The 13,687-nt window shown below is 39.2% G+C and overlaps 1 non-coding gene across 1 annotated transcript; it reads right to left on the reverse strand.

Moving 5' to 3' along the window:
• Positions 1-370: 370 nt before the first annotated feature.
• LOC112752477 (small nucleolar RNA R71) lies at positions 371-478 on the reverse strand. The gene has a single exon (XR_003176912.1). It is a non-coding gene; the product is annotated as a small nucleolar RNA R71 (small nucleolar RNA).
• Positions 479-13,687: the final 13,209 nt, after the last annotated feature.

Genomic DNA, 13,687 nt, shown 5'->3' on the forward strand with positions numbered 1-13,687 from the left:
AAGGAAGATGCTTGGTGACTTTACTGCACCTAATTCCAATTTACATGGAAGAAGCATCTCCATTCTTGCCATTGGAGCAAACAACTTTGAGCTGAAACCTCAATTAGTTTCTCTGATGCAGCAGAACTGCAAGTTTCATGGACTTCCATCTGAAGATCCTTTTCAGTTCTTAACTGAATTCTTGCAGATATGTGATACTGTTAAGACTAATGGAGTAGATCCTGAAGTCTACAGGCTCATGCTTTTCCCTTTTGCTGTAAGAGACAGAGCTAGATTATGGTTGGACTCTCAACCAAAAGACAGCCTGAACTCTTGGGATAAGCTGGTCACGGCTTTCTTAGCCAAGTACTTTCCTCCTCAAAAGCTGAGCAAGCTTAGAGCTGATGTTCAAACCTTCAGACAGAAAGAAGGTGAATCCCTCTATGAAGCTTGGGAAAGATACAAACAGTTGACCAAAAAGTGTCCTTCTGACATGCTTTCAGAATGGACCATCCTGGATATATTCTATGATGGTTTATCTGAGCTATCAAAGATGTCACTGGACACTTCTGCAGGTAGATCCATTCACCTAAAGAAAACACCTGCAGAAGCTCAAGAACTCATTGACATGGTTGCTAATAACCAGTTCATGTACACTTCTGAAAGGAATCCTGTGAGCAATGGGACGCCTATGAAGAAGGGAGTTCTTGAAGTTGATACTCTGAATGCCATATTGGCTCAGAATAAAATATTGACTCAGCAAGTCAATATGATTTCTCAGAGTCTGAATGGAATGCAAGCTGCATCCAACAGTACTCAAGAGGCTTCTCCTGAAGAAGAAGCTTATGATCCTGAGAACCCTGCAATAGCAGAGGTAAATTACTTAGGTGAACCTTATGGAAACACCTATAACTCAACATGGAGAAATCATCCAAATTTCTCATGGAAGGATCAAAAGCCCCAACAAGGCTTTAATAATGGTGGAAGAAACAGGTTTAGCAATAGCAAGCCTTTTCCATCATCAACTCAGCAACAGACAGAGAACTCTGAACAAAATGCTTCTAATTTAGCAAATCTAGTCTCTGATCTATCTAAGGCCACTGTAAGTTTCATGAATGAAACAAGGTCTTCCATTAGAAATCTGGAAGCACAAGTGGGCCAGCTGAGTAAAAGGATCACTGAAATCCCTCCTAGTACTCTCCCAAGCAATACAGAAGAGAACCCAAAAGGAGAGTGCAAGGCCATTGACATAAGCGCCATGGCCGAACCTGTGAGGAGAGGAGAGGACGTGAATCCCAAGGAGGAAGACCTCCTGGGAAGTCCAGTGATCAATAAGGAGCTTCCCTCTGAGGAACCAAAGGACTCTGGGGCTCATCTAGAGACCATAGAGATCCCATTGAACCTCCTTATGCCCTTCATGAGCTCTGATGAGTATTCCTCTTCTGAAGAGAATGAGGATGTTACTGAAGAGCAAACTGCCAAGTTTCTTGGTGCAATCATGAAGCTGAATGCCAAATTATTTGGCATTGGTACTTGGGAAGTTGAACCTCCCTTATTCATCAATGAACTAAGTGATCTGGATCAACTGACATTGCCTCAGAAGAGACAAGATCCTGGAAAGTTCATAATACCTTGTACCATAGGCACCATGATCTTTAAGGCTCTGTGTGACCTTGGTTCAGGAATAAACCTCATGCCCCTCTCTGTAATAGAGAAACTGGGAATCTATGGGGTGCAAGCTGCTAAAATCTCATTAGAGATGGCAGACAGCTCAAGAAAATAGGCCTATGGACAAGTAGAAGATGTATTAGTAAAGGTTGAGGGCCTTTACATACCTGCTGATTTCATAGTCCTGGATACTGGAAAGGAAGAGGATGAATCCATCATCCTAGGAAGACCTTTCCTGGCCACAGCAAGAGCTGTGATTGATGTTGACAGAGGTGACATATTCCTTCAATGGAATGAGGACTCCTTTATGTTTAAAACTCAAGGATCTCCCTCTGCAACCATGGAGAGGAAGCCGAAAAAGCTTCTCTCAAAGCAGAGTCAACCAGAGCCCCCACAGTCAAACTCTAAGTTTGGTGTTGGGAGGCCACAACCAAACTCTAAGTTTGGTGTTGAACTCCCATATCCAAATTCTAAGTTTGGTGTTGGAGAGTCTCAACAAAGCTCTGCACATCTGTGAGGCTCCATGAGAGCCCACTGTCAAGCTATTGACATTAAAGAAGCGCTTGTTGGGAGGCAACCCAATGTTTATCTAATTCTTATTTTTATTGTTTTTCATGTTTTCTTAGGTTCATGATCATGTGGAGTCACAAAATAAACAAAAAAAAAATCAAAAACGGAATAAAAAACAGCAGAAGAAAAATCACACCCTGGAGGAGCGTCTGTCTGGCGTTCAAACGCCAGAACAGAGCATAGTTCTGGCGCTGAACGCCCAGAACAAGCATGGTTCTGGCGTTCAACGCCAGAAATGGCATCAAAGGGGCGTTGAACGCCCAAAATGGGCACCAACCTGGCACTGAACGCCCAGAGTTGTGTGCAAGGGCATTTTGCATGCCTAAAGTGGTGCAGGGATGTAAATGCCTTGACACCTCAAGATCTGTGGACCTCACAGGATCATCTCAGGATCTGTGGACCCACAGGATCATCTCAGGATCTGTGAATCCCACAGGATCCCCACCCACCTCACCCTCTATCTCTCCATTCATGACCATCCCTTCTGTTTTTCATCCACCATTCACATCCATACACACATCCCTCCATCTCCTCCATATCTTCTTCTTCTTCTATTCTTTCTTCTTTTGCTCGAGGGCGAGCAACATTCTAAGTTTGGTGTGGTAAAAGCATAGCTTTTTTTTGTTTTTTCCATAACCATTGATGGCACCTAAGGCCAGAGAGGCCTCTAGAAAGAGAAAAGGGAAGACAAAAGCTTCCATCAAGGGTCTATAGCTCAGTGGTAGAACATTTGACTGCAAATCAAGAGATCCTTGAGACACCTCAGGGGATACATTTTCTTCCACACAATTATTGGAAGCAACTAAGGGTGGAACATCAAGAGCACTCCATCATCCTTCATGAAATCAGAGAAGATCTAAAAGCAATGAAGGAGGAGCAGCAAAGGCAAGGAAGAGACATAGAAGAGCTCAAGGACATCACTAAGGTGGACTCATTCTTTGTTCTTACTTTCTCTGTTTTTCGTTTTCTATGTTATGGTGCTTATCTATGTTTGTGTCTTCATTACATGATCATTAGCAGTTAGTAACTATGTCTTAAAGTTATGAATGTCCTATGAATCCATCACCTCTCTTAAAATAAAAAACTGTTTTAACTCAAAAGAGCAAGAAGTACATGAGTTTCGAATTTATCCTTGAACTTAGCTTAATTATATTGATGTGGTGACAATGCTTCTTGTTTTCTGAATGTATGCTTGAACAGTGCATATGTCTTTTGAAGTTGTTGTTTAAGAATGTTAAATATGTTGGCTCTTGAAAGAATGATGACTAGGAGACATGTTATTTGATAATCTGAAAAATCATAAAAATGATTCTTGAAGCAAGAAAAAGCAGCAAAAAAACAAAGCTTGCAGAAAAAAAAAATAGGCGAAAAAAAAAATATAGAAAGAAAAAGCAAGCAGTAAAAGCCAAAAGCTCTTAAAACCAAGAGGCAAGAGCAAAAAGCCAATAACCCTTAAAACCAAAAGGCAAGGGCAATAAAAAGGATCCCAAGGCTTTGAGCATCAGTGGATAGGAGGGCCTAAAGGAATAAAATCCTGGTCTAAGCGGCTAAACCAAGCTGTCCCTAACCATGTGCTTGTGGCGTGTAGGTGTTAAGTGAAAACTTGAGACTGAGCGGTTAAAGTCAAGGTCCAAAGCAAAAAAAAAAAGAAAGAAGAGTGTGCTTAAGAACCCTGGACACCTCTAATTGGGGACTTTAGCAAAGCTGAGTCACAATCTGAAAAGGTTCACCCAATTATGTGTCTGTGGCATTTATGTATCCGGTGGTAATACTGGAAAACAAAGTGCTTAGGGCCACGGCCAAGACTCATAAAATAGCTGTGTTCAAGAATCATCATACTGAACTAGGAGAATCAATAACACTATCTGAACTCTGAGTTCCTATAGATGCCAATCATTCTGAACCTCAATGGATAAAGTGAGATGCCAAAACTATTCAAGAGGCAAAAAGCTATAAGTCCCGCTCATTTGATTGGAGCTATGTTTCATTGATAGTTTGGAATTTATAGTATATTCTATTCTTTTCTATCCTATTTTGATTTTCAGTTGCTTGGGGACAAGCAACAATTTAAGTTTGGTGTTGTGATGAGCGGATAATTTATACGCTTTTTGGCATTGTTTTTAGTATATTTTTAGTAGAATCTAGTTACTTTTAGGGATGTTTTTAATAGATTTTATGTTAAATTCACATTTCTGGACTTTACTATGAGTTTGTGTGTTTTTCTGTGATTTCAGGTATTTTCTGGCTGAAATTGAGGGACTTGAGCAAAAATCAGATTCAGAGGTTGAAGAAGGACTGCTGATGCTGTTGGATTCTGACCTCCCTGCACTCAAAATGGATTTTCTGGAGCTACAGAACTCGAAATGGCGCGCTTCCAATTGCGTTGGAAAGTAGACATCCAGGGCTTTCCAGCAATATATAATAATCCATACTTTGGCCAAGAATGACGACGTAAACTGGCGTTCAACGCCAGCTCTCTGCCCAAATCTGGCGTCCAGCGCCAGAAAAGGATCCAAAACCAGAGTTGAACGCCCAAACTGGCACAAAAACTGGCGTTCAACTCCACAAATGGCCTCTGCACGTGCTACACTTAAGCTCAGCCCAAACACACACCAAGTGGGCCCCGGAAGTGGATTTATGCATCAATTACTTACTCATGTAAACCCTAGTAGCTAGTTTATTATAAATAGGACCTATTACTATTGTATTAGGCATCTTTGGATTACCTTATGATCCTTTGATCACGTTTTAGGGGGCTGGCCATCTCGGCCATGCCTGGACCTTCACTTATGTATTTTCAACGGTAGAGTTTCTACACTCCATAGATTAAGGTGTGGAGCTCTGCTGTTCTTCAAAGATTAATGCAAGTACTACTGTTTTCTATTCAATTCTTCTTATTTCGCTTCTAAGATATCCATTCGCACCCAAGAACGTGATGAAGGTGATGATTATGTGTGACGCTCATCATCCTTCTCCCTTATGAACACGTGCCTGACAAACACTTCTGTTCTACATGAAATAAGCTAGAATGAGTATCTCTTAGATCTCCTAACCAGAATCTTCGTGGCGTAAGCTAGAATGATGGCGGCATTCAAGAGAATCGGAAAGTCTAAACCTTGTCTGTGGTATTCCGAGTAGGATTCAATGATTGAATGACTGTGACGAGCTTCAAACTCGCGAGTGCTGGGCGTTAGTGATAGACGCAAAAGGAGGGTGAATCCTATTCCAGCATGATCGAGAACCGACAGATGAATAGCCGTGCCGTGACAGGGTGCGTGAGCATATTATTCACTGAGAGGAGGGGATGTAGCCACTGACAACGGTGATGCCCTTGCATACAGCCAGCCATGGAAAGGAGTAAGACAGATGGATGAAGATAGCAGGAAAGCAGAGGTTAGAGGAACGAAAAGCATCTCCATTCGCTTATCTGAAATTCTCACCAATGATTTACATAAGTACCTCTATCCCTATTTTATTATATAATATTCGAAAACACCATTATCACTTTATATCTGCCTGACTGAGATTTACAAGGTGACCATAGCTTGCTTCATACCAACAATCTCCGTGGGATTTGACCCTTACTCACGTAAGGTATTACTTGGACGACCCAGTGCACTTGCTGGTTAGTTGTATCGAAGTTGTGACAATTATGAATTAAGATCAGAGCACCAAGCTTTGGAGCCATTACCAGGATTTGTTCGAGCCTGGAGATCACAATTTCGTGCACCAATTGTCTTTGTGCCTTCATTCTGAGAATGTTCACGCCTAACTTGAGGTATTGAGATTGATCACCTTGGTATCGATTGTTTGGTGTGAACAAGATTAGGATGAGTTCACAGAGACGCAGCGCTTGGGGAGAGACTACCGCTAACATTCCATATGAAACGATGATAACCTATTTACTGCGATTCACGTTATGGCTGAGGCTGTGCGTGAAACGGCGACTGATACTACTTCAGTAGTTGATCGTTTGGGAAAGCGTAATAGTGGTAATAGAGGAAGAATGAGATAGGATATGGGTAAGCAATCTCAGCAAGCACAGGTGCGACCAGTGTGTAGGCAGTGTGGAAAGGAGCATGGAGGTAGACCTTGTCAACTTGCAGGCATTATCTATTTTCTTATGGTCAACCTGGACATATGGCTAAGGACTGTCCGAAGAAGCTAATACAAGGAATAGATAGGCCGCGACAGCAGGGACGTGTGTTTGCCATGATTGCTGATGATGCAATGAAATCAGACTCCCTAATCCAAGGTCAGTGTTATGTCAAATCTCGACTCTTAACTGTATTGTATGACTCTGGTGCGTCACATTCTTTTATTTCTACGACTGTTGCGCATGAGTAGGGATTAGATTCTACTGTGTTAAATTATGATCTGATTGTCCATACAACTATATTTCATAATGCCTTGACTAGACGAGTGTGTCAACAGGTACCTTTTGTTATTGAGGTTAGGACTTTCATACATGACCTGGTCGACTTGCCTTTATGTGGTATAGATATTATCTTAGGTCTAGATTGGTTGTCTAATCATCATGTTTTCCTTGATTGTTCTAAACGAAATGCTATATTCCCAAACATTTGGCATGCATATTGAGTGAGTTGAGTCTTGTATGTTCTATTCGAATTCCCTAAGAGTTACCTTTGGTAGTAGTGGATTAGAGGGTTATCTTCTATTATCTGCTAGCTCAAAGAGTGATGAACAAGCTTTGGAGCAAATTTGAGTGGTAAAGGAGTTTTCTGATGTTTTCCCTGATGATATACCTGAACTTCCACCCCAGAGAGAGATAGAATTCAGTATTGACTTGGTGCTTGGAACCAGACCAATTTTTATAGCATTGTATTGGATATCATCATTGGAACTGGCAGAGTGGAAGAAACAGTTAGATGAGTTATTGAGAATGAATTTTATTCGTCTGAGTGTATCACTATGGGGAGCTCCAGTGTTACTGGTATAGAAGAAAGATAGTGGGACAAGATTGTGTGTAGATTATCTGCAACTGAACAAGATTACAATCAAGAATAAGTATTCACTACTGAGGATAGATGATCTAATGGACCAGCTGAGAGGTGCGACAGTATTCTCTAAGATTTCTTTGCGGTCGAGTTACCATCAAATTTGAGTGAAGGACTCGGATGGTTAAGACTGCCTTTCAAACTAGATACTAAGAGGATAGAAGCTGTATATGAAACTGTTAAAGTGTGAACTTTGTTCGGCAAAAGTGGCATTCATGGGACATGTGATCACACAAGACAGTATAATGGTAGATCCTTCAAAGAATGATGCAATGATACAATGGAAACAACCTACAACAGTTAAAAAAGTTCATAGTTTCTTGGGGTAGCAGGATATTATTTGTGGTTTATTGAAGGTTTTTCACAGATAACTTTACCCTTGACTTACCTCACAAGGAAGGAAGTTCCGTTTGAATGGACAAAAGAGTGCGAAGAAAGTTTTGAAACTTTAAAGGAAAAGCTGACGACGGCATCAGTTTTGGTGTTACCAGACCCACAGGAACCTTTTGAGGTGTAGTATAATGATTCTTTTAAGAGATTTGGATGCGTACTGATGCAGCATAGGAATATAGTGGCATATGCTTTGAGACAGCTGAGACCTCATGAAAAGAATTATCCGACACATAATCTAGAATTAGTGGCAGTGGTTTTTGCACTCAAGATCTGGAGACACTATTTGCATGGAGCTCAATTGAAAGTTTTCTCTGATCATAAGAGTTTGAAGTATATCTTTGATCATAAAGACCTTAACATGAGGCAGAGACGATGGATGGAATTCCTAAAAGATTATGACTTTAAGTTAAGCTATCATCCTGGAAAGGAAAATGTAGTCGCAGATGCTTTGAGTCGAAAGAGTTTGGGCATATCCCTGATGATGATCAAGGAAGAAGAGATGATCTTAGTCTTTGAAAGCTTAAAATTAGGAATAAGAGAGACAAAGCTGCATTTTAGTACAACATATCACATATAGACTGATGAGTAGATAGAACGAACGATTCGTACTTTGGAAGATATGTTGAAATCTTGGGTGAAAGATCAACAAGGTAACAGGGACAAATATTTGCTGTTGGTTGAGTTTGCTTATTATAATAGTTATCAACAAAGCATCAAAATGGCACCGTATGAAACCTTCTATGAAAGAAAGTGTCAGTCACCATTATGCTGATATGACAAGGATGAAGGTAGGATTTTGGGGCCAGAATTAGTACAAGAGACTGCTGAATGGATTAAGCACATTCGAGAAGAGAATCAAACTGCTCAAAGTCGACAGAAGAGCTATGCAGATATTAGGCATAGGACCTTAGGGTTTAGTAACGGTGACCATATTTTCTTAAGAGTAACACCTACAATTGGGATAGGTAGAGCTCTTAGAACTAAGAAATCGTGTCCACGATACTTAGGTACTTTTCAAGTTCTTAAAAGAGTCGATCCAGTAGCATACCAAATAGCCCTCCTTTCTTATTTGTCAAACCTTCACGATATTTTTCCTGTTACACAATTCAAGAAATATAATCCCTACAAAAGCCACATTTTACAACCAAAGATAGCTCAGCTACGAGCCAACTTAACATATCAAACTTTACCAGCCAGAATTGTGGAACGAAGTGACAAACAGCTGAAAAGGAAAACAGTACCATTGGTTAAGGTGGTGTGGGAACAAACTAGTATTGAAGAGTACAAATGGGAACAAGAAGACAAAATGAGGAAAGACTATTTGTTTCTCTTTAGAGATAATTAAAATTTTGAGGGCAAAATTTTCTTTTAGGAGGGTAGAATGTAACGGCCTAGCCTTTAGCCTCGAAGAAACGGCGCTTTTTCGGGATCAACCGGAATTTTTATGGAATTTTTAGGAATTTTAGTGCATATAAGCACCTCCACTACACAGGTGCTATGTCATCAAGCTGCTGAGTCAGCAGCTTGACTGCACCAGACACCTCTCCTAATCTAAGCAGGCACGTCGCAAAAAGTTGCGTTTTTGAACCACTTCGGGTCCGAATTTCAAAATTCTGATTTCCGTAGTTTGTCTCTGTGACGAGCCGGTCTCGAATTTCGAGAGAAAAATTATATTAATATAATATTCATATATTATTATTTTATTTGGAATATTATATTATTATTTTCTCTAATGTGGTTAATGTTGATCTATGTTTGGTAATATAATAACTGAGCTAGAAATCTACCGGTAATGGATAATACCGGCATTCTTAGATGAACTTAGCAATGCTAATGCTTCATCATATATCTTTTATTCTCATGACTATCATGTTACTAGTATTATTTATACTAGTAAAGCTCATGCTTATCCTTAAGTAGTATAATCTGATGTATCTAATTTTCGTAATTATCTTCAGAATGATATTTTATTATTAAACTCTGATGAGTCAGCACCCAGTGACACGTGGCTCTCCCAGAGTTAGCCACCACATGTTTCCTTTCTTGCTCTCCAAGCAAAGCTTTCTTAAGGAGGAAGTAAGAAATACTTGTGTTCTAATACATCTAGCTTCCGTAATTATCCTTTCTTGAGATATTTTTACACCAAAATTTAGGATAATGCTTATCCAAACCCCACGTTCTCTCACGTATCATCATTACTATCATTTTTACTTTCTAAACAAGTTAGAATTCGAAATTCTTGAGAGAGAAATGGAAGAACTTCCATGAAAACTTCCATGAACACCTAAGCTTCTTTCTCCGTTCTTTTTCAAACTAAAACCCCTATCAAAAATCTAATCCGACCAAAATCATCACCTCTTCCTCCTCTTCATTTCTATATCAATTTTCATGGAGTAAATCAAGGCACGATGGCTGCTCCTCCTCCTTGAAGTTTCATCCATGCTGGGAACTCAAGCTGATGATGTTTTCTTCATGTTTTCTCTTAAGATCTCTTGTTCAATCACCACAGGCTCTAAGAAAACGTGATTTCTAGCTGCCTTGAGGTGAGGAAAACCTACTTTTCACCATCATGAAGCTTCAGCCTTCATGGTTCATATGGTTCTAAAGTTGTTTTTGATGTTAAAATAGGCGTAAAAGTGCTTTTGGAAGCTTGTTCTTGGTTCAATTCTTGGCAGCTGCAAAGGAGGTAAGGTTTGGTAAATTAATCAATGATTGGATGTGTTCTTGAAGTGTTAAACTAGATCTTGTTGCTTGAGATTTGATTTTGGGTGTATGTGTGAGGGTTTGATCATGGAAACTTGTTGTTTAATGCTTGAAAATCATGTTTATGATGGTTTTGAAGTGGCTGTTGGTGCTGCTGGAAAACGTGACATTCCAGCCATGAAAATCATGATTTTTGATGCTTATTTGATGTGTATTTGATGGCTAAAAAGTTTCTCTTTGGTTTGATAAAAATTGGGTTCAAATCGATTTCCGAAAAGATTGAAAAACTAGCTGAAAATCAAGTAGAAATCTGATGAACTTTTGAAAAAAAAAATATTTTTGGTTTTTGGAAGAACATGAAAACGTGTATTCAAGGAGTTTTGGGGTCAAAATGCAATTATTAAAAAGTTTGGGGTTGAAAATTAATTAATCAAAAGTTGAGGGGCTAAAGTGCAAATATTAAAAGTTATAGGGGTCAAAGTGCAATTTCCAAGAAGTCGGGGGGTCAAAATGCAATTTTTGAAAGTTAAATAAAATATTATTATTTTAATAATAAAATATTAGTATATTATTTTATTAATAATATTATTTTAATAATAATATTATTTTATTAATAATAATAAAATATTGATAAAAAGACAGTTTTCCCTGAAAGCCTCAGGAAGGCAGATTTTGAGTCCAGAATTCTCTAATTTCCTTTACTAAACACCTAAGAAGAGGTATAAGAGAAGATATAGAGGTATATGAGGTAAAAAAAAACAAGATTTTGAAACATGTGTTTAAGTTAAAAAGAAAAGGAGTTAAAAGTGATATAGCTGTGTACCTGACCTTACAGAGTAAACAGAGAATTGTAAAATGAGCTTTTTGTGATGTTCTAATGCTTGATTTATGATGATTGCTAAGTGATGGAGAGTATGGTTATATGTGAATTATGAGCCTTCGGGCAATGTTTGTGAATGTTGTGCGGGGACACCCGTATTGTGATGTTGCTTCCCAGACAGGCTGCGGTAGAGTAGTACCAGCCCTGCAAGCTGAATGCTTGGTAGAGGCCTGACTCGCATACCTGCGGTATATTGAGATTTGAGCAAATACCAGCCCTGCAAGTCGAGAGTACTTGGTAGAGGGTATGCGGTAATTAATCTGGGATTAAGTTCTGGGAAGGCCTTATCTGACCTGGAGGGTCGGATTGCGTCGGGTGCGAGTCGAAACCGACAAATGAGCTCATTACCTGCAGTAGGATCAGACATGCATCATACTTGTTTGTGCATATTTTAATTGGTTTGCCTATGTGAACAACTCTGTTTAATTGCTAACTGCTATACTTGACGTAACTGCTCTTGATTGTGTTTGAACCTCATTACTTGTGTTTGTAACTGATTGTTTGGATTGTGGTGATTGGATGTTGATTGAATTGTTTGGGCCTAAGGCTGTGGTTGGTTTGTTTGAGGTCTAGCTTTGTATAAAGTATCTGACTGATTCAGCATAGACTTAATGAACCTATGCTTGGAACAAGATGATCATTTATACCGCGTAGGTAACTTCTTTTATGTTTATAGTCTAGTAAAGTATAAAAAATCAAACTCTTACAGCATAGACTTAATTGAACCTATGCTTGGGACAAGTTGGTCATTCATACCATTAGGAAACTTTTCAGATTCTTATATCTGGAAAAGAAGTTTGGATTTATGGTTAATTAACTGATTTCTTTTGAAAAGGTTTTGAATATTTGATTGTTAAACCATCAATTTTCAAAGGATTTAGAAACTTGCAAGCGGACATTATAAATGGACTTAACTATGAACCCCGACCTTACTAAGAACTCCCCAGTTCTTACCCCTTACACCTCTTCAGATGGACACGGGAGTCCTGCCCTACGAGATTAATCATTCGTACATCCACGACGACCCAGTGCGCAGCTACGAGTATTACATCCGATGTGCGGCACCTTGTGTACGTAATTATATAGTACGTGACCCTGAGATCGAGGATATCTCTTCTGGTAGCAATGAGCCAGATGGGGAACCAGCGAGCAGGCATCATCACCTACCCAACGGTTTTTTGTGAGGGGCTTTTGGATCAGAGACGAGGAGACTTTTGAGGCGTCCATTCTAACCACGGTACCTTAGAGTGTTTCCCTCACTTGTACTAGCATGCTCAGAGGGAATAGGCATGTCATAGAGTTAGCCTAGCCTGGGTGCCAGCTTAGGGGCTTTTGGACAGGCCAGGCCCCGGGACGTCTTATGTATATATGTGTATATATTATATGAGTCACTAACTGAAGGATGCTGTGTTATAATTCCTTACTAGTATAACTGAGCTGCTTCTGCATTATGATGTATATTGTGGTGTGATATTCTATGTATTGCCTTCTACAATTCCTTGAATGTGTGTACTCATGTTTCGTTGTTATACTCTATGTATGCGACTCTAAACTACTATTGTTTTTTAAAAAAAAATTACTCGAAACTCGCGAGGTGTTAACAACGAACAGGCTTATATTTATTAAATATTACTTAAGTTGGGGAAACAAGTTGGTAACGTTCATCTTTTAGTATGATCATGACATGCTGGAAGTTAGGCCGTTACATATTACCTTTTTCCAATTTCGACATTTCTCTTCTGTGGAGCTTCCTAACTTCTTCTTGTAGCAAGGTTCCGCTACTACTAAGTTTATGGTCCTTTATTGGCTCCACTTCGAAGGTTGGTTCTTTGTTGATTTTCTTTCGGTTTTCTGGTACTGCTAGTATTTTTCCATGAAAATTGTTTATTTTTATATGTTGAGCATTTTGTTTTTTCAATGGAGTTTATTTAGGTTTCCTGGAATATGCTTGTTGTCAGTCTGTCTTCTTGCATTTTCCTTATCTATTTCTTGTATTTCTTGTATCTAATTGGTAACTGCCTGATTCTGTTTGAGTGTGTTGGCAGAAGTTAGTGTTGCCCCTAAATGGTGCTATAGTATCAGAGTTGTTGTATGCATCATTTTATGTTTTTTCCACCTTTGTGGCGTCCACCATGCCATGGTAGCTTTGTTGTGTTTACTGTTGATGATGATGTCAACCTCATTACAAGCATTACTGACCTCTTTATTGTATATTTTATTTTCCTTTTATACATGTACAATTGTTATATGTCTGAATCTGTAGTAAAAATCATGCCTTCCAACATGCCAAAAGATTTAAATTGGGTAGACATAACTGTTTTCGGGGTTGTATCTGTAATGGATAGTAGACCCTAGATAATTTTCGACTGATGTACTTGATTTGTTCTTAAATTAGAGGATGAAGAGAAATACACTTTACAGGCCCCCGATCCTGAGGAGTGGATTTGTTATACATGCTTTAACAGGTCAAAAGATT

This window comes from Arachis hypogaea, chromosome 15 (assembly GCF_003086295.3).
Source record: "Arachis hypogaea cultivar Tifrunner chromosome 15, arahy.Tifrunner.gnm2.J5K5, whole genome shotgun sequence".
Classification (NCBI taxonomy): Eukaryota; Viridiplantae; Streptophyta; class Magnoliopsida; order Fabales; family Fabaceae; genus Arachis; species Arachis hypogaea.